Source organism: Camelus dromedarius, chromosome 14 (assembly GCF_036321535.1).
Source record: "Camelus dromedarius isolate mCamDro1 chromosome 14, mCamDro1.pat, whole genome shotgun sequence".
Classification (NCBI taxonomy): Eukaryota; Metazoa; Chordata; class Mammalia; order Artiodactyla; family Camelidae; genus Camelus; species Camelus dromedarius.
In genome coordinates, this window is record NC_087449.1 from 63,896,132 (window position 1) to 63,915,632 (window position 19,501).

Below are 19,501 nucleotides of genomic sequence, written 5' to 3' on the forward strand. Positions count from 1 at the left end.
GTTAAGGCAACTGAGGCACAGAGGGGTCATATGCTTTACTCAAGGTCAGCCGGCTGGAGAGTGGCTGGGGTCTGACCCCAAATCCCAAGCTGTTAAGCAGTCTTGATACTGCCCCAGGAGTACAATGAGCCCAGAATCAAAAGCTAAAAGACCTACCTCGCCACTTTCCAGGTCACTACTCCCGACTAGTCCTGAGAGGCTTTGCTGAAACCTTGCAGATTAGGCCCCAAAGTCTACCAGCCTGCAACAGTGTTTACTGGTCTCTGGCATTTCCTTCTAGTTGAATGCATTCTGCTGAATACTTCTTAAAGCTGCTGGTCATACTTTGAATTTTTATTCATTTATTCGACAGGAATCATTTAGCTACTTGTTTACTATAGTGGTCAATTTCTCCTTATCTCACCATCAGAGTACTTCCCCTTTCTTTTCGGGTCTATTTCCATCCTGTCCTTGTTCAGAAGGGAAAACAGGTACAGTGACCAGCTCAGTCCTGGGATGGGGACCTGCCTGGCTGTGAAAGGCAGGGTCAGAGCTACTGCTGCGGACCTCCAGGCTCAGCCTGGTGCGGCCACCTCAAACCACCTGGGAGGTGGGCAGAGTGGGCAAAGGGAGAAAAGGGGGTTTCTCCAATGGAATGTGAAGGTCCTCCCCTCAAAGAGGCCTTCTCTATCACTTGGGTTAGGGAAATTAGCTCTCCCAAAATACTCTTTATCCTCTTGCCTTGTTTTATTTTCTTTATGATCCTTTCACTCTCTGAACGTGAATATTGAATATTATTCATTGTTTTAATGTTCATTATCTGCAACCCCTGCCCCAGGTTCATTCTTCACGGCCTATCTCGAGCACTTAAGGATTTATTTCTTGCACAATGGACTGAATGAAAAACTCCCTTGCAAAGAATAAGTGCAAAGCGGATATCAAACAGGGAGAACATCACGTTCTTTTGGGTTCGACAATTCTAACATTCTAACTTGCAGAAAAGAGCTAGTTCTTCAGGGAAAAAGTGGGAAGCAGACAGGCTCGCGGGGTTCAGAACAGGTGAAAAGTAACCCACTCGGGTTCCTCCTCTCTTGTCCCTCGGCCTCAGCTCCACTTAGTCTTGGGTGGAGAAAGCTTCTCCAGCCGCACAAGGGACCCGCGAGCTCAGATGCTTCTCCGCAGGTTGCGTCTAGCCGCGCGCGCCAGCGGAGCTCAGCCGGGGCTGTGGGTGGGAAGAAACCGGGAGGGGAACGTCTGGGGGTGTGAGGGTGGAGCGGAGCCCGGCCCCGCGATCCGGCCCGGGTTTTGCATGCCACCCACTCGCCCGCTCGGCGGCGGAGAATTCCATAATCACAGCGGGCGAGAGCGGAGACTGGGAGCGAAAAATCCAGGATCCGGCAACTTTGGGCAGCGCATGCGCGCCCGCGGCGCTCCATCCCAAACACACACACATTTTTCCCCCGGACTTGGAAAGTCACCCAAAGCCGCCCCAAGTGCAGGTAAGAGACTCGGCGCTCCCTCCGCCGCGGTCCCCCCACGCCCCTCAGCTCCGCGGGCCTCCCGGGGTGCTTCCCTGCCTCGCCTCCTGTCCCGGTGCAGCCCCCCACCCCCGGGGCTGCCGCTTGCAGCAGCAGGCGGGCGAGCGAGCGAGCGAGAGAGAGAGCCAGCCAGCCAGCCAGCCTGTGCGCGGCGGCTGCCACCCAACTCCGGCCGTGCGGGAGGCAGGGGGCACGGAGGGCTGGCAACCGGGCGCGGGGCGGCGCGTCGCCCGCTGCGGCCAGGGAATGCCCAGCGCGCGGTTCCGGGGGAGGGGAGGGCTGCTGCTCCTAAGGGTCACTTACTCCAACTGAGGGGGCGGCGGGGTAGGGGAGAAGAGGGGGAGGTGCCAGGCACGAGTGCAGGACTTTGCAAATAAGGTGGGGGCGCCTCCCGCGCTGCGGGCTCCCAGGGGCTGGGGGGGGGGGCAGGTGCTCGCCAATACCGGTAATCACTCCTTCCCCCTACGCACCCCCCCCCTTCCCAGCTGCAGGGGTTTGTGCGCTCTCCTGGGCAGAGAAGGAGGCAAGGGTGAGGGGTGCCTGGGGTGACTTTGCAAGACTTTGCTCGAGGGAAGGGGTGGGTGGGGATCCCCTCCAGCCGACTCTTGTGCCCCAATACCAGGGTGTAGGTGCTACCGGCAAAGGTAGGCAGTGTTCAGTTAGGCGCGGGGTGCCAAGGGGTTCCTCCTGATGGGAAAACATAGACAAGAGGTTGCTTGGCTGGGGGGAGCGGCGCCCCTTTTTTCATTTGTGCCTGGGAAGTTTGTCTCAAGTGCGCTGCTCCGGGCGCGGCAAGTGGCGCTCCTCATTACCCCCACCCCCACCCCAGCCTCCCCGGGTGCAGGGGTGGCAGTGCTGGGCACAGGGAGCCCGGGTACTGGCTCAGGGCCGTGTGGCTGTCGGCCGGGGCCCGCCTGGGTCCGGGGAAAAGTTCGGGGGAGTTGCCGCGGTTGTTGTGTGCGCTGGGAGAGAAGTTGCGTCCGGGGACGTGGGACGCCGGGCTGGCGGGCCGGCGGGCCGGCGGGCGGGTGGAATAGTGCACTCCCAGGGGGCTGTGCCAAGGTGGGCGAGGGTCCGGCGGGGTCTGAGCTCCCAGGGTGGGCTGAGGGCGACCCCAGAGCGCAGCAATTGAGGAAGAAGAGCCCTGAATCCAGGGGCGCACGGCTGAAGTAGGCACCAGGTGGAGAACAGAGAGAATGGTAGCTTGTGGGAGCACAGGGGGCACCAAAAGGTAGAGGGCCGGTGCTCCCGGTCAACTGGGGTCCAGCTAAAGGGCAAAGGAGCGCGTGGTGGCAGGCAGAGGAGTTTCGGGGAGTGGGGTTCCAGGGGGCTCGCGGGAATGGGGGATCGGGTCGGACCGACAGTCAGAGAGCTCCCGGGGCAGGGGGCCGAGTCGTGCGCCCGGGGTGAGCCGGCCGGGCGGAGTGGCGGCCGGTTTATTTTTACTCGGTGGCATTTGCAGAATGTGCAGCTGATGGCCGTCGGCCGCCAGGAAGTTTTGCTTTCTGTTCTTTCTCTCTTTCCGAAGCCAGCGCGGCCGGGAGCGGGCGGGCTGGGGAGCCGGGCCTGGAAGGGGAGGGGGCGGCCACTGGGGTGGCAAGGTACGGGCAGGGGCGCGCTGGGGCGGCGGGCGGGGGCTGGCCGGGCGAGGGCGGCGGGCGGGCGCTGGGCCGCTGCGGAGCTTTTGGGCGAAAGTCTGTCCCCAGCGTTGGAAGCTCTTCGGCGAGGGGAACAGGTGTATGCGCCGTCAATCACGGCGGGAGGGACACTTTGGGGGCGTAGATTAAGATAATAATAATAGATTTTTCTCTAGCGGGTGGGTGCAGATTCTTCTTACAAGTCATTCCCGACCCGGGTCCAGAGTTGGGGGAGGAATGGAGTGCCGAGGGAGGCAGGGGGCCGCTTCTCCCTTCCACACAAGTTCCTCCTAACCCAGCCTCAGCTTGGGAAGTCGGCTTTGGGTGCGGCGAGGACCTCCTTCCAGTCACGCTGGGGAGGGTGCGGGCGCGTGTGCGGTGTGTATGATTTGTCCACCAGGGAAGCAGCAAAAACACCCCTCCAACGAGCCTGGAACTCCCCCAAACCCGGCTGGATCAAGGGGCGACCCGGGGTTTATGCGTCGCTGTCCCTGCGGAGTCTGGGGCCACGACCCTCAGAATGTGTGGTTGTCCCGCCAACACCCCGTGCACTCAAAGAGGTGGGGGCGACGAGGGGGAAACAGCCAGGCGACTACACCGGGCAAAGTTGGTAAATTTAGGGCGCTTCTAAGCTGGTACAGACGCGCGATGAGAGCGCGCGAGGGGACTGGAAAACAGATCGACGGGTAAATCGGTGCGCCCCCCTCCCGCCCACCCCACGGCGCTCGCGCGCGCGCGCGCACACACACACACACGCCACACACACGTCGCCGTCCTGAAGGGAGCTGTCCGGACTGAGCAGGAGCAGCTGCGCCGGGCGTGGTGAGGGGGGTAGTTGGTCCCCGGGGGCTGCGCCCAGGCTGCGCTCCACGTGCCCAGAGGGGGCGCTGGGCCGTTCGGCGCCCGAGCGCAAAGCTCGGTGTTTGCGCCCTGGTGGCGGCGAGGCGGTGCGTCCCGGGCGAGCGTCGCGTCCCGCGCCATCTCAGGCGACTCGCATTGCCTCTCTGACGCCCAGCCGCTTTCCCACTTCCCAAACTTCGGCAATATAGTTTTCACCTCACTCGAGCTCTCAGACCCTCTCTAGGGCAAGATGGGGAACTTTTCCTTTCCTGGCAGCGGCCACTGTCTCTCTCCCCGGAATCCGGCGAATTGGAGAGATTGACATCCATCCCCCCCATCTTGTTAGCCACCTTAGAGGCGGTTAACGAGAGTTTATGGGGAATATTGTTGAACTTCAGTAATCAGGTTTCCAGCGATCTTATGCCTCCTGTTTAATTTATTAGACTAGTTATTTATTCTGTTGATGATAATCTGTTGCTGGTTTCTATGGAGATGTTAAACTGATCTCTTTCAGAAATCAAACTCCATATGCACTAAAACGTTTAAAGGGGCAGTACCTCCCTCCTCCCCCCACCCCGCCTTTTTTGTTTGTTTTGTTTTTTAGACTTTGCACCTTGCAGACACTTCGCGTTTTTCTGAGTCTCCGTGCATTTTATTTCCGTCTTATGAAGGAGAGGAGCCCGGAGACTTATGCTTTGTGGCAAGTACAGCTTATTATGGCTAGAAGAAAGCCAAGGCTTTGATCCCTAAGTTGCATCATCATTTAAAACAGATCATTTCACCACCACCCTCTTCTCCCCCATCATATAAGAGCAAAATTCTTTCAAGATCAAAGAGTCTAATCTAAAAAAAAAAAAAAGAAATTGTTAAAAAAAAGAGGAAGTCAGTCAAATGTGAACCTCTCCTATATATCTGCTCCCCTTGTGTTTAAAGAATTTTTTGAATAAGAAAAACAAAACTTGTAGCTCAGCTAATTTTTCATACTTATTAATAGTTTATCTTGCCCCCCTCCCTTTTTTTAATTTAAAAAGAAGTTCAAAGTTAGATTTCTCTGCCTGTGGGGGTTGAGGTATATTTGCTTCTCTTTTAGATCCTGACCATCTGTTTTTGGAAAATTAGCCTCTGGGAAGAGAGGAAAAGGAGTTTCTACTCAAACTTAATGGAGTGCTTTAAATTTTTAAAAAATACTTACCCAAATATTTTAAAGTCTTAACTTCTCTATTTTTTAGGAGAATATCAGTAAGCTCTGTCTGGTGTGTGAGAGCACATCAACTTTTTTCCTTTTTCCTCTTCTCCTCTCCTCAGGTATTCTTCTGTAGACTTGTGACTTTGAGGGGAGTGGGTGCAGTGAATTAAGAAAGTAAGGCCAAAAAAATTATCTTGGTTTGTGACACTCTGAAAAATTGCAAACCCACTCTGAGCTCAGGTATTTATCACGCCGACAGATATGATACAAAGCGATTGCATTTCCTAATGATCCTCTGGGACTAAGTTGTAGGTAAAACCATTTAATGCATTTTTAATATTAAAGTAAGGCCCAGGTTCCATTTTCTTGGAGGTGTGGGGAGTGAATGTCCCTCTCTGGAGCTTATGCTTTCTGAGTATACTGTTTTGCTTTTTCAACTAGAGCCCCCCACCTCCACCCCTTCACTTTTCCACTTACTTTGGGGAGGGGTGAGACACACAGAGCATTTGGCTTTTATAAATAAATTTATATCTGCCAGAAGGTCCAATGCTAAATAAGAGCACACTTATTAAAAAAAAAAAAAGAAGAAAGAAAAACAAACCTCAGACTCCACCCCTGCTATAGGAAATAAAACAGAAGCATTACTTGACTTTTTTTTTTTTTTTTCCTTCTGCCATCCTGGTTCTCCTTTATATTATTTTATTTTGGAAGAGGGTGGAGTGGTTGTTACTTCTCAGCTCAGAGGAGAGAGGAGCCATTCCTATTATTTCCCTCTTCGCTGTATTTTAAAAATTTGATTTGGATTGCAAACAGAATAAGCTTACGGATAGAAAAGAGCACTGTGGCTTTAAACTCAGGAGTTTGCATATTCTCCTTGTATCTTTCCCCTTTGCTAATTATTGTGTTGTTTTCAGAGCAAATATGTCATATCCATGGCGACCGGGCAGGTTTATTGTCTTTCTGAAGCAATAGCTCACATAAGTAATTAATGACTTTCTTTTTTTTCCTCTGGCTTAGGTTAAACAGATCATTCAAGGAAAGTCATATCTCTCTTCTCTCTCTCCTCTCTCTCTCTCTCTTTCTCTCTCTCTCTTTTTTAGCCCAGTGACATAAGAACATGAGTTAGAACAAGAAAATACTTTAACCAAGAAGTCAACAGCTTATTTTCCCTCATTTCTTTTAAAAGCTGAAGTGTCAGCTTTCAGACATATGAGGCTGTCATTCTTTGAGCCGAGAGCTGCTCAGTCCACGCCTGGGTTGGGAATCCATTTGAAGGTTGTACAGCAGGGGAAGTGTTGGCATGGGGGGAGTAACCTGAAGGAATTTGCTTTTGAGGTGGGGGGGAGGCACTCCAAGATGAGTATTTCTCCTGTATTTAGCAGAATTTAATTAAATTGTTTACAGGAAAGAATTAATGAGTTGGTAGTAATGTGTCCCCCCCCCCCCCACCGCCCCCTTTCCCCAGTCTGGTTAAATGGAAAGACAAAGTTTTTCTTTTCAATTCACCTTGAACTTCAGCTTTCTACAGCCTTTGTCTCAAGTGCTTTTTCCTGGAAAAGTACCTTTTGGAATCCCCTCTGGTTACTATTTCCAGAATTAGAGTGGGGTTTTGTTTTTGTTGTTTTCCCCTTAGACCTACAACTCAGAGCTGGTTTCTGTATCTTAGGAATCAACAGTTATGATGATGGACTATGTGTTGGATTTTTAAACTTTTTTGGTGTGGGCAAAGAGCTTTTGAGGAAGTGAAATGATATAGACAGCACGTCTCCTTTCTGTATCTAGTGACAGTATTGGGAAAAGTAGAAGCAATGTTTTCATTAAACAAATTTACCATTTATGTTCCACTCTTTTCAAATGGACCTTTTTGCCAATAAGAAGCCTTATGATGTCACCCCGTAACTTTAGAAATATACTAGTTGTCCAGCTGATATTCTCCAGCAGCTCCTGAAACAGAGATGCATTAATTAGGCACATTTGTACTCTGTTCTCCCTCTTTTTGAAATTTCACGTTAGCCAGGGTTTTGTGTGTCCTTAAGGAAGGGGAATGAGATAAAGAGAAAAGCATTTATATTATATTTATATTTCGATGCAATTAAAAAAGATATTTCCCCCATCTGAAGTAAGTTTAAAAAAAAAGGGTGTGAGTCAACTGAATGAATCTTTAGGCTTTTGGCATTAAAAATAAAAATATAAAGCAGAAGAGGGATTTATTTGGTATCTGGTTTCTGAAGAGGAGAAGAGAAGGCCAGGCGAGTCTGATGGCTGAGACTGCCGCGGAGTTGTAATTGAGCCCGTAACCTCTTGATGTCTATATCAGAAAAACAGACACGAGCAGAGGGAACGGAGGAGAGGCAAACAAGCCTTGTAGAGGAGGGAGCTCAGGGGGAGATTCACAGAGAGCGAGAGAGAGATTTAATTTATAGACATTTTAAAAACCGTAATTTCATTAGGATCTGTTCTTCCCCTTCTCTGAAGGGCAGCCCGGCAGACCGATAAGGCCAGTTCCTCTGCCGGGATGCGTGGCGTGGCCCGGTGGGCATGAACTTGGGCATCCTTGTCAGCTCTGAGGGTCATTTGTTTCCCTTCTGCCCAGTTTCTGCTGGCTTCCTCATTTTGGAATTTAAAGGTCCCAAATTGCCAAAAGTTAGCTGTGGCTTCTGGCTGCCTGGTGGTCTCCCCTGTGGGTGCTGCGCCGCACCTCGAGCAGGTCTGTCTCCTGCCTGGCCTTTGGCATTGGTGCGTCTACCTCGCGTCGCCAGGCCGCCCGTGGTTCCAGCCACTGGGGTGGGGGCACCCCCATCTCTGCCCCCTCCAAGTTCACCAAGTTAAGTTGCTATGGTTCTGAGGCCATAGTGTCAGGGAGTGGGGTGGAGAGCTAAAGCCTGTCGTAAATTCTGCAAAAATTAATCAACCGTTTAAGAGCAGCATGTTAAGGAGGTTGTGCAGGCAAGCCGGGCCCTGCTGTTTCCCCTGTTCAAAGTCCAGTAGAGCGAGGGGTGGCCTGGACAGTAGGAAGGGAAGGGGGAGTTTTTTTTTAATCTGAATAATAGAGAACAAACAACTAGAGAGAGGGAGGAAAAGAGAGGGGTTTGTTGAATATAAATCCTCATGTGCCCTTGGTCCATATTGGTGGATTTTTTTTTCCCCTTTGGTCTGGATTTGTCCTGTGTGTCTTTGGTGGAAAAGACACGTAGAGAAAGAGAGCAAAGGAGGGGGGTGGGGAGGGAGAGAGAGAGAGAGAGAAGGATGAAAGAGAGAGAGACAGAGAGAGAGAGGGAGACGTGTGGCTCCTTCGGAACTCATTATCATTCTTAATAAGTCTTAAGGAATAAAGAAGAGCATTGAGTGTAAATGCTGGGTAATCCTAACACTTCTCAAGGTGAGAGGAGTCTTGAGGACACAGAGAAAAGAGAGAGCAGAGGAGGGGGTGGGAGAGGGGGCCCAAGTGGCCCTGGGGGAGTGGCAGGCTCAGGGTTTGGGGGCCATGCAGGAGGCTTGGAGGTTGGGGTGGGGGGACCCAAAGGAGCCTGGATGAGACGGTTGTCTGAGATGACACTGGGGGTCTCCAGGAGAGGGTGACTTGCTGGGGCAAGGAGCAGGGGTGGTGGGAACATCCTCCCTGGCTCAGCCCTGCTTTGGGTTGTGGCGGGGGGCAGGGGCCACGGGGCCTTTGCTCCCTCCTGGGCACAGTTTTCCCAGCCAGCTCAGCCCTGCGCCTGGCCTTGGGTTCCTGGAGAAGGCCCCGGAGTCTTGTCCTGCTAGCTCTGACTCCCTTGCGTTGTCCGCTTTGGGAAGCGGGAGGGACAGCAGCGGCCAGAGCTCAGCTCCGGACACTAGGTGGCTTAGAGGATCTGCACGGTTTTCCAAGACAGCAGCCGCTGGCTTCCTCTCTCCTCCCCGCTGGTGGGCTCTGCTATGCCTGTCCTCTGCCGGGTCTGCGGGCAGCCCTGGCCGAGTGGCAGGAAGGCGAGTGGGCGCCAGCCCAGGGGCATGGCACAGCTCCCGGGGCCGCCACTCCCAGTGACCAGCTTCCAGGCAAGGCGAGCAGGAGGCCGGGGGCAGCTCCCGTGGAGGGAGGCAGCCCGTCAGGGCCACTTACAGGAGGGCCAGTTGGAACCCAGCCCTGTGTTTTCTGCCACTTGGGTGTGAGGCACTGCTGAGCCCATGGTGGGGGGGAGTCATTGCTTTTTCCCCTTTTGAGTTCATGTGCCCCCTTGGAGAACCCTCCTAATAAAAAAAATCTCATAAGCATAAATACTGCTTATACTTTGAGGGGTTTCACAGATCTTATAAACCCAGCTAAGGACCCTCTAGGGTCCCTTGCTCTGGTGGGCTTCTTTCCAATTCTCCAGGAAGGGGGACTGCAGGGGGCGGGCAGTGAGGAGGCAAAATCAGTTCTCACTGCCACTCCCACCCCTGCCGGCCTCAGTACTGGGAGAGCAGAGCCGTGTCAGACTGTGACACACGGCCCCCGCAGGTGGATCGGGGCCAACACCCAGGTTCCCATCTGAAGAACCACACCTGCTCAGGTAGATGCCCTTCTCCAGGCCAAAGGCAGCCTCCTCCTCATCCGCCTGGCACTGTCTAGGATTCCTAGGCTATTTGAGGAAGGGTCCTAGCCAAGGTCATGTCAGAACCATGGATTGTTTTCTCTAGGGACAGAGGTGGGAATGGAGACACAACTCAGGTTTGACTTACTGTAGTCAGGTTTTGTGTGTGTGTGTGTGTGTGTGTGTGTGTTTTAAGACTCTTTCTTTTGGAAAGCAACTTCTGGGGAGCATGCAAAAGGGGGTGCGTGGGAGTTAGAGATGGAGGCTGGTGACTGAGCTGGTGTGAAGCCCGGAGGGAGAGCAAGACGGGTTAATGGCGGGTGGATTCTGCTCTTCTGTTGTTTAAAAGCAGTAATGACCAAATTGCATGCCCTGCGTATGCCTTGCTGACGAGATTTACCGTAAGGAAACTGCGCTGCCTCTCTGCTGCTGGTCTTGGGGTGGGTAAGCGTGGATGTGAGTGTATGTGTGTGTGTGTGAATGAGAAGACGGGGTGGGAGAATTAGCTCTGCCAGGCTGGCACCCTTCCCCAGCACTAATTGCTGGCAGAGTACCCACGGGGGCTGTGCCAGCGTCTGCAGCTCCGCCTGCCCCCCTTGCCCCCGGGGAGCTCAGCTGTGCAGCTTGCTATGTGAGGGCCATTTCCGGGCCCACTAGTCCCGGAGGCTCCTTTGGGAATTTCAGGGAAATCTGATCCTTGAGGGGGATCATGGGCCAAGCCCCAGCATCCCTGGTCTGGGATGAGGAGACGGGATAAGACTTGGGCGGTCCTGAGCACCACTGAGGTCTAGTTGTAGGCGTCAGGAGACCCCCTTCCAGTTCTTGTTCTGCAATAAATCATTGTGTGGCCTTGGGCAAGTCGTTTGACCTCTCTGAGACTCAGTTTCCTCTCTTATCAAATGGCCTCTGACACTATTGCCCTCACAGGGTTGCCCTGACAGTCGACCGGGCTTGTAGCTGTGAAAGTCCTTTGAAATAATTAAGCGTAATGAAGAATTTATCATGGTTGCGTTGTCAAGTGCAGGGTGCTCCCAATGTCAGATGAGCCAGTTTTATATAATATGGTATTAGTCTCAAAGGGGACCCCTGTGAATTCCATTCCAGAAAGCCACGAATCTAGATGCTGTGTGGTGCTGGGGTTGCATTTCTGTACCAGGTTGTGGTTTTTGGTTCTCATCACTGGGAGCTTGGGGCTGAGTTGGTTGCAGAGTGGGGGTGGGTTTAGGGGGTGGTATTGCTTTTCAGGTAGTATTGGGAAGCCCATCCGGGATGTGACATGTGCTTAGCCGTTTTGAGCCATGGATTCATTGAGGAGCTGTACGTATTACAGATTATGCATCCCGGAGCCAGTTAGCTAGGGATCAAACTCGTGCCTTTATATCAGTTATTATGCTTGTACCTCAGTTTTCTCATCTGTAAAATGGGGATAACAGTACCTACCCAGTGAGGTTTATGTGAGGATTAGATAAGCTAAGATGTGTAAAGTGTTTAGAACAGGCCTGTGTATTCCAGACCCACTTGGAGGTGCATGTGGATGTATTTGCATGTATTTGCTGCCCACCAGAAAGTGCTGTGGATGGGAGAGTGGGGAGAGCCTGCTCTCTATATATCTAGGGGCTGGACCTTGGTCCATGTGGGGCACTGTGGTGTTGCTTGGAAATTCTGCATTTTGGGTTTTACCTCTCTGGGCTGCCTTGGGGCCCTCCTGGTATTTTTGGTGATGAACCAGAAGGAGATGAGAAGTAAGGCTATGCCCACTTTCTGAGTCAGACCCCAAATGGGGCAGGGGTCCTTGGTCTCTCTTTCCCATTGTGGCCAGACTGGCAGTTTCTGGGGCTTGGGAGTGGGGTGGGGGGAGGTTCATCACGGGAGCCAGGAGGCAAGGGTTGGGGTGGGGGTGGACCCTGGGAACTTACTCAAGTTTTGGGTGGTCTCTGCCTGTTTGCCCAGCCCAGGAGCCTAGTGCTGGGTGCCAGTGGTCCCCGGGGCCTGTGCATGCACGGAGGCTCGCTCTGGTGCGCTGTGTGGCTGGCAGGGGCTGAAGAGGGGCTGTTGGAGTCAGGCTGAGCCCAGTGTGAATTGTGTTTCTCTCAGCTGGGTCAGTTGATTCCACTGGTTCTTTGTTTCCATGTCTGTAAAATGGGAGTTGGAATTCCTACCTTGTGAGAATTAGGTGAGAGGACAGTGATTGTAGTCACCATGTGCTGAGGTTTGATGTAGAGCATTCTTTCACGAACCACGCTTAGTCCAGCAAGCAGCACACAGTAGGGACTGTGGGATGAAGATCGGATGATTAACAGGCCAGCCTTAGACCAAGCCTAAGGTGGGTCCCTGGATGACCTGCAGCTAACTGTGGTGCAAGAGTGCCTAACCAGGGGAGCTGGGCAGGGGCGTGATGGGGATGGAGCCAAGGTTATCACCCCCCACCCCCAACCCGTGGGTGATCCTGCCTTGGGGGGCGCTTGCCAGGCCTGAGCAAAGGTGAGGAGGGAAGAGCCAGGAGCAGAAATATAGGAGGCCTGGTGGCAGTGACCTAAGGAGGCAAGGGCATGGGGGCTGTGAAGCGGGGAGCACTGGAGGGGCGAGGGGCACTTATGGAAGATGAGGTGTATGAAACTCCATCGGCCTCTCCCATTTCACTGTGCTATGCCAAAACACCCCGGTTCTTGTTTCACTATCTGAGATCTGGGAGCAGGTTAATTTCCATGACGAACTCCAGGCCACGTGCTCCGAGGATTTATCTAATTAAATTGATGCTTTTTTCTAAGAAGGAAAGAAAGAAAGAAAGGAGGGGAGGGAGGGAAGGATAGAGGGAGGGAGGGAGAAAAAAAGATAGGAAGGAGGGATGGAAGGGAGGGAAGGAGGGAGGGAAAAGAAAGGGAAGGACAGAAGGAAGGAAGGCATGAAAGGAAGGGAGGAAGGGAAGAAAGGAAGAAAAGAAATATAAGAAAGAAGGAAGGAAAGGAGGGAGGGAGGCAGATAAGCTGGAGGCAGACCAGTGATTTCTGAAAGGCCAGGACAGAGTGGAGGAGATGCTTGGTGGCTGAGATGGGGGCCTAACTGGTGGGACACGCTTCTGTCTTTGGTTACTTTTCGTTTATTTCCAAAATAGCTCTTGGGCTGGGAGGGAAAGGGGTAGCTGGAGGGATTCTGGATCTGTTCTGTCCAATACAGTAGCCACGAGCCCATGTGGCAGTTTAGATTAAGTTAAATTAAAAATTCAGTTCTTCAATGAACTAGCCACATTTCAAGTAGTCCATGCAGTGGCTACTGTATTGGACAGTACAGAGAAAGAACATTAACATTGCGTAAAGTTCTACTGGACAAAAGGGCTTAAGAAGGGTCCTTCTCTTAGAGCTGGGGCTAAAAGGACAGTGATGGAGGCAGGGGGTGGGTAGCAGGGAGATACACACATGTCAGAGGGGCCTCCCTATCTGGAACCAAGGCCTCTGTGGTGCTAGGGCTGCCTTTCTATAGATTCCATGTATGTTCCCTCTCTTCCAGGGCAGGGCAGTATGGCAGAGCTAAAGTTCAGCAGAACAGGGTTAAAATCCTTCTGCCACTTACTGTCTTTGTGACCTTGGGCAGGGCTCTTAACTCTCTGACCCTGTGGATTTGGGCTAACAGTGAACGGTACCTGCCTTGTTGGGTCCTTGCAATTGTTAACTCAGCTGATGAGTGTGAGCATTTACTGTAGTGCTGGACACATAGCAAGCACTTGAAAAATGGGGACCACCGTTATTATAATCATTATAATTATAATTGTTGATATTATTTTCATAACGATTATTGAAGAGCTTTTGTGGCTGCCAAGTTCTTAGGGATACTCCCCGACCAGATGCTGATTTCTCCATAATCAACACTTCAAATGAGCCCCCGACCTCCTCAGATCCCTTTCTTCTGGGAACCTAACTTGGATTCCTTCTTTTCATCTCTCCTCTTCCCTCCTTTTTTTGGGAGAAAGGGAGAGTAACTGCCCCAGAATTAACTCTTGCAGTCCTTTGTACTTGAGAGGTAGAACTCCTACCCCTCCCAACACACATATAAGCGTGCCCGAGTGTGTGCGTGCACGTGTACACACACACACACACACACACATACTTCTCCACTGGCCAAAACACATTAAAAAACACAACAACAACAAAATATTGAAATAGGGGGGAGCAGATGTGGCCCTGGCAGGGCTGGCTGGGTTGTTTGGGGGTGGGGGGTCGGCGGCCTCTGGGAGGGACGTGTGTGTTTATTCCTGGACATTGCCCAGTGCCCTGTGTGCTAATGTGGAGCTGAAAAGTCCCCTGCATTGTGCAGGCTCCTTTCCCCGTGAAAAGGCAATTGAGTCAGTGAGTTCCGAATGGATTGGAGCTGACAGTAAATGAGAATTTGGCAGTGGGTGGAAAACAAGCTCCCCCACCCCTCCCCCTCCCCCAACCTAACACACACTCACTCACCCTCCCGAAACTCCCAGTGCTTATTTGGTTTTGAGATGGGTTTTGAAAAGAATTATGATTTCTTTTTGTGTGTATCAACATTATCAGCAGGGGTTCTGCCCCAGCTTCCTGCTCCCTGCACCAGGGATGGCCTCCCTACCTCCCCCAGGTTGCTGTAACTCCCTACCCCCTGCCCCTGTCGCCTCCGTGGCTCCGCTAGCGATCCCGAACGAGTTAAGGGCTGAATCAACTCTAGACCTAGCTGTACATTTTACTCTGGGTTCCTGAATGAAGCGATGTGCTGTGCTCAGCACGATTGGAGACTGTCTGCCCCGGGTGGCCCACCAGGCCCCCACCCTGCTGGGCTCCACCAGCTTCCATGGGACCTGCTGCTGGCAGCTGGGGAGCTGGTGGCCCATGCTGCAAGGACCTTGTCTGGTGTCCCCCCACCCCACCCCCCGCCACGGCCAGTCTCCCATTAGAGATATATTTTAATTTGAAAAGAAAAGGTGCACCATTTTGAGCTGGCATCATCCCTGGTTTGCAAAGGAGGCTTGCAGTTTTGAGGGTTTGAATATGCTGTGGGCTATGCCACCCATACTTCCCCTCTCCATCATGTCCACACCAGTAAATCAGCTAACAGGTATTTACTTGTACCTGGCCCTTCCTTGCCAATGGTCCCACGTCCCTAGACCACCCCACTTAAACATTCCCAAGAGAGCCAGGGAGGGAAATACTGCCACCTTGCAGATTCTCCTCCAATCACCCCATATTTGTAAAATGGCATCTCTTTAGCCTGACCATCGTCCCTCGGTGGAGGTGTGGAGTCTCTCCTCTTCCTGGGGGGCAAGAGGCACTCATTCAGCAGAATTCCCGCCTGCTCTTTGGGGGTATATGTGTCCCCTGGTGACTGGGGATGCTCTCAGGGGCCCCTTTCTGGAAAAGGCCTGGTGGAGTGTGGTTGCTTTAGCAGCTGTGCTGGGAGAGTGACCCCCCATGCAGAGGCACCAGAGAGTAGTGGTCAGGTGTACAGGTTCAAGTCCCTGGTCCCTCATTTATTAGTGCTGTGACTTTGGGCACCTCCCTAACCCTGTGAGCCTCAGTTTCCTCACTGGTAAAAGAATGATAATAGTGCCTATAGTATGAGGTTGTTGTAAGGATTAAGTGAATTAATGCTGGTAAGATACGTGGCACAAAGCCTGGCACATGGCAACAGAGGGGAGATGTTATTGCTGCTGTTACGTTACCACTCCATCCTCCCCAGTCTGTCGTCAGAAAGGCAGAGAGCTCAGCCCTGTCTCTGTGTTTGGGCTCCAGGACATCCAAGACCAGGCTAGAGACCCAGCCCAGAGGCCGTAGCCACCGGAATTTTGCTGAAGCATACTTGTCAAACCAGCAAACGTGTTGGCCCAGTACAGTGCCCTGGAGGGAGCAGGGAGGAGACTTGCCATGCACAGGGCTGGACTCTTGGACCCCCCAAGGTGGCAGCCCCTGGGCAGGCCTGGCCTGCCCGGCCCAGGGAGGAGCCGCCTCCCAGACTCTGGTGCCATCTTGGTTCTCCTTGGCCTCTCCTCAGAGTCGGAGTGTGGCCCTTGCCCTCCCCCAGGAGCAGGTGGCCTTTGCAGCCTGGCACCTGTTCCCAGAGGGTGGCTGCCAACAAGGTGAAAATCCAGGGATCGCCTTGTGTGTCCTCCAGGTCCTTGCACGAGGCCTGTTTGCTCCCGGAGGGGCTTGCCTGGGCCCATCCTGGTGGAGGGGGTCAGAGAGGGGGCCGTTCTCTCATCCCAGAGACCCCTCCTCACCCTCCAGGTGAGTCACAGGAGAGCCAAGAGCAGCATGGTCAGGTCTGTGTGCTAGGGGCTTGCTGGTGGGGGGTAAGGGGAAACCAGTGAAAAGATGAAGGATGTGGAGGAAACTGGAAGGGGTGCAGGTAAAGCGTTCTGCTTTTGTCTCCAAGGGGCAGCAAGCAAACTGAGTTGGTTTTACATTTTCATTTTATTAAAAGCGGATGGAAATAGACATTTACCGAGTGCCAACTATGTGTCAGATGCTGTGCTGTGACTTTCTGTGGGATTGAAGGACACAAGGCAGGTAGAAGTCCAATTCTCAATGTATGGATCAGGAAACGAGGCTCAGAGAGGTTAAGTAATTTACCCGAGTTCACTCAGCTGATTAAAGGAAAACCAGAGTTTGAATGCAGGTTGATATAGCTCTGACATGCATGCTTTTCTCCATACAGGAAAATATAACCGTATTTTAAATAATTTTTGAAAATACATAAAAGGAGAAAAATCTACCCATAATCAAACTATTGTAACACCACCTCATTTAGTATTTAATGTATTTCCTTCCATGTTTTTTTTTCTTTTGGTGACTGTATATATGTGTGTAATATACACTTTACATAATTATAATCATAAGACAATATGGTTTGGGTTGAGACCCAGGACGAGGTGGGAGGGTCTCCTGAGCTGCGGCCACTGAGTGATTAATTCTCGGCAAAACAGAGACCTGGTTTTGGCCTGGAGCCATCTTTTCGGTAACGAGGTTCCTGAAGTTGCACTGGAGAAAGCAAACTGGGTGAATGGAGTGGCAAAAAAGACCCTTGTGTTCCCTCCTGGTTGGTTTTGCTCAGTTAAGTGGTAGAATTTTCCTTTTAACTCGCTTCCTCCTTGCTTTTGACAAATGGGAATATTTGTACCATTTTCCCGAATGACCTCCTCTCCTTGGGGTAATGAGAAAATGAAAGTCTCTGCTAAGTGCTTTGAGATATTCAGATATAAAAATGGAGAGCAGAGTGTTGTCACGGGCCTTTTGCTGCCAGGGCGCTTTATAAAGAGGAAGTGCAGTTTGTGGGGGTGAAGGTCAGCATGGGGGTGAAGGCCATGGCTGAAACCAGCGTCTCTCTGGGCACGAGAGCAGGGGCATTGGTGGCCCCGCAGAGGATGGGCAGGTTTCAGTGGAACCCGCCCCCACCCCCCGCTCCATCCTTCCTCCAGGTTCACACTCCCAGTCCAGGTCCCACAGTCAAGGTGATCCAGATCACTAAAGCAAAGCCCCCTCCTTGATTAGAATCATGTGGATAAATGATTCAGTTCAAGGAGAGGTCCTCCCGGCCCCCTTCGCCCCCTCTCACTTCCTAGCGTCAGCCCAAGAATAACACAGTGGAAGAAATACTGTCACCTATGCAAGTAATAATCCTGCAGATGATTTCGAAACATGGAAAAATGTTTATTATGTGAGTGAAAAAGCAAAAACAAAACAACACGCTGAAGGCCAAAAAGAGTTGTGAACGCCATGATAGAAACTCTATAAAAATCACCAATGTGTATGGACAGAGCTCGCCAGGTAATCCTCTAAAATGACGATTAGAGCGTTAGGGTGCTGGGTTGACGGTGATTGGTGATTGGGTTTATTTTTTTTTCTTTAAATTTCACAATAGTTTCTTTAAATTCCCCCCCTATGATTAAAAACCAACAAAGCTAACGTGTCCGCCCGGTAGGGAGCCCTGGGGAGGGGGAGGGGGCGGGGCAGCGCCAGGCGAGAGGGCGCCTGCACCCACGGCCCCCGCAGGGTGCTGAGCTCAGGGCTGTGCCAGCCACAGAAACCTATGAGGTCTCCAGAAGCCAAGGCGTATCGGTGACTCAGACCTTCGTGTTATGCTGTTCAACAATAGCTTTTGTCCTTTGCCCAAAACCCTAGGCCAGTGTGTTTAAAAAAATTATAAAATTATGAGATAGTTTGTACTTTCCTTACCAGCCTGTGCCAGCTTCGGGTGCTTTATTTATTCAAGGTGGGGAGGCAGGGAAGGCGGGGTGGGGGTGGGGGGCAGACAGAAAGGAAAAGAAAAACAAGGTAGAACTCGGACAAGGCCCAAGAAACGTTTGAGCCTCAACAACAAACTTTCTTTTGTTTCCCTAGTGGGGAGAAAAAAAATAAGAAAAAAAATTGCAGAAGACCAGTTTGAACCAAATAAAACACCTCACGTTTTGTGCATGGGGTTGCTTCTTGCAGGGGGGTTTGTTTGCCTTTTGTTTGTGGAACAGAAAAGCTACGTCTTGAAAGCTCATCTCTGGGCCAGAACTTGATGGGGGTGAGAGTGGAGGGGCCCAGGCAGAAAGGGCTAGAGCAAGGACAGCCAGGTTGGGCTCTGGTGAATGTGAATGTTTCACTGGGCTGTTCTACCAGTACTGCCCAACTGCCAACAGCCTTTGCCCTCACTTCCGGTTGGGTTTAAAGAAGGTTCCTATCTCCCGGTGTCCCAGAAGCAGCTCTGTGCTACGGGGACTCAGAATTTCATGTGAATCAGGGGTGAGGGCAAGTTTGCCTTGTACAAGTTGGAACCAGACTGCTCTCCCAGTGTCCACTGGAAGACATTTTAAGAATAAGACTTAGAACGGTCTTGGGAGGGGAGAGTTGCAAATGGGGTGTGTATATGTGGTGTGTGGTTGTGTGTGAGTGACTGTGTGTGTGTAATTGTGTCTGGTTGTGTGAGTGCTTGTATATGTGTGAATGTATGTGTGATTGGATGTGTTGTACATGCGTGAAATGGTGTGTGAGTGATTGTGTATGGTTGTATGTGAGATTGTGTGTGTGATTGTGCGAGAGATTAATTATGTAAGTGATGATGTGTATGGTTGTTTGTGTGACTGTGTATGTGATTGTGGGTGCCGTGTGTCCCCTTTCGTCTTAATCACTTTGTCCCCAGGTTGTGATAGCCAGGCCAAGTCAAATTTATAGGGCCTTACACCTATTTGTTTCCTGTATCACCTTTTCCCCCTGCTTCAAACCAGCTCTTTCATGAACCTGTCAGTCGGCCTGGACCCTGGGCCAGTTGGCAATTCTTTCTTCAAAATTAGTTTAAAGGATTTTGTAGGAAGAATCCAGGGTCTTTGGCAGCAGTGCGACCAGTAAGAGAAGGAGGCTTGTGGGTTAAAGGTGAAGTCCCCGAGGACTGAGGTGGCCTGCCCTGGAGCTCAGATGCCCATGTCTGAGGCCCTGATGAGGATCCCAGCCCTTACTCTGGCATCTGTCTGCCCTTGCAGAGGCCACCTCAGAAATGGATTTACTATCAAACTTCAGAGGCTCCATGGGCTTAAATGTGACTTCTTGATCTTTCAGTCACTATGACCGTTGCTGAGAAGGCAGCACAGGGATTGTTGTGCCTGTTTTACAGATGAAGAAGCTGAGGCCCAGAGAGGGAAGGTTCCTTGTCTAAGATCATGCAGCTCATCTGGAATAGATTTGGAACCAGGACTGAGTCTTTGGGCCACTTGGAAACATGATCATCTCCCTGATGGCTCAGGGCAAGGCTGACCAGTCCCAGACAGGGAATTCTACTTTT

General features: G+C 51.8%; 1 protein-coding gene across 1 annotated transcript in view; it reads left to right on the plus strand.

Annotated features, from left to right (window-relative positions):
- Positions 1 to 1,409: 1,409 nt before the first annotated feature.
- The window catches only part of CASZ1 (castor zinc finger 1), a 147,893-nt gene continuing 129,801 nt past the window's right edge, over positions 1,410 to 19,501 (plus strand). Inside the window, exon 1 of the mRNA XM_031464040.2 lies at positions 1,410 to 1,478. The gene's annotated coding sequence lies outside the window, so the exon portion shown is untranslated. The remainder of the gene's footprint in view (positions 1,479 to 19,501) is intronic.